The sequence below is a fragment of the Arachis hypogaea genome, chromosome 10 (assembly GCF_003086295.3).
Source record: "Arachis hypogaea cultivar Tifrunner chromosome 10, arahy.Tifrunner.gnm2.J5K5, whole genome shotgun sequence".
Lineage (NCBI taxonomy): Eukaryota > Viridiplantae > Streptophyta > Magnoliopsida > Fabales > Fabaceae > Arachis > Arachis hypogaea.
Window position 1 is genome coordinate 77,745,554 of NC_092045.1, and position 1,330 is coordinate 77,746,883.

The 1,330-nt window shown below is 39.7% G+C and overlaps 1 non-coding gene across 1 annotated transcript; it reads left to right on the plus strand.

Moving 5' to 3' along the window:
- Window positions 1-641: 641 nt before the first annotated feature.
- LOC112719038 (small nucleolar RNA R71) lies at window positions 642-745 on the plus strand. Its single transcript, XR_003161358.1, has one exon. It is a non-coding gene; the product is annotated as a small nucleolar RNA R71 (small nucleolar RNA).
- The last annotated feature ends 585 nt before the right edge of the window (window positions 746-1,330 follow it).

Genomic DNA, 1,330 nt, shown 5'->3' on the forward strand with positions numbered 1-1,330 from the left:
CTGATGGAGGATCTTGTTTCATTCATGAAACTGAAAGTGGCCTTTGACAGATCAGAGACTATATTGGCTAAATTAGAAGTGTGTTGTTCAGAATTCTCTGTCTGTTGCTGAGAAGATGATGGATATGGCTTACTATTACTCAGCCTGTTGCGTCCACCATTGTTAAAGCCTTGTTGAGGCTTTTGTTGATCCTTCCAGGAGAAATTTGGGTGATTTCTCCATGATGGGTTATAAGTGTTCCCATAAGGTTCACCCATGTAATTAACCTCTGCCATGGCAGGGTTCTCAGGATCATAAGCTTCTTCAGAAGCTACTTCTCTAGTACTGTTGGATGCATGTTGCAATCCATCAGATTTTGAGAGATCATGTTGACCTGTTGAGTCAACATTTTGTTCTGAGCCAATATGGCATTCAGAGCATCAATTTCAAGAACTCCTTTTTTCTGAGGTATCCCATTATTCACGGAATTCCTCTCAGAGGTGTACATGAACTGGTTGTTTGCAACCATGTCAATGAGTTCTTGAGCCTCTTCAGGCATTTTCTTCAGGTGAATAGATCCACCTGCAGAATGGTCCAATGACATTTTTGAAAATTCAGAGAGACCATAATAGAATATATCTAATAGAGTCCATTCTGAAAACATGTCTGATGGACATCTTTTGGTCAACTGCTTGTATCTTTCCCAAGCTTCATAGAGGGATTCACCATCTTTTTGTTTGAAGGTTTGAACATCCACTCTCAGCTTGCTCAGCTTTTGAGGAGGAAAGAATTTATCCAAGAAGGCAGTGACCAGCTTATCCCAGGAGTCCAGGCTATCCTTAGGTTGTGAATCCAACCATATTCTAGCTCTGTCTCTTACAGCAAAAGGGAAAAGCATGAGTCTGTAGACTTCAGGATCAACTCCATTCGTCTTTACAGTCTCACAGATCTGCAAGAATTCAGTTAAAAACTGATAAGGATCTTCTGATGGAAGTCCATAAAACTTGCAGTTTTGTTGCATTAAAGCAACTAGTTGAGGCTTAAGCTCAAAGTTATTGGCTCCAATGGCAAGAATGGAGATGCTTCTTCCATCAAACTTGGACATTGGCTTTGTAAAGTCACCAAGCATTCTCCTTGCATTATTATTATTATTTTCGGCTGCCATGTCCTTCTCTTGTTCGAAAATTTCTGAAAGGTTGTTTCTGGATTGTTGTAATTTAGCTTCTATTAATTTTCTCTTCAGAGTCCTTTCAGGTTCTGGATCAACTTCAACAAGAGTGCCTTTTTCCCTATTCCTGCTCATATGAAAGAGAAGAAAACAAGAAAAGAAAGAGGAATCCTCTATGTCACA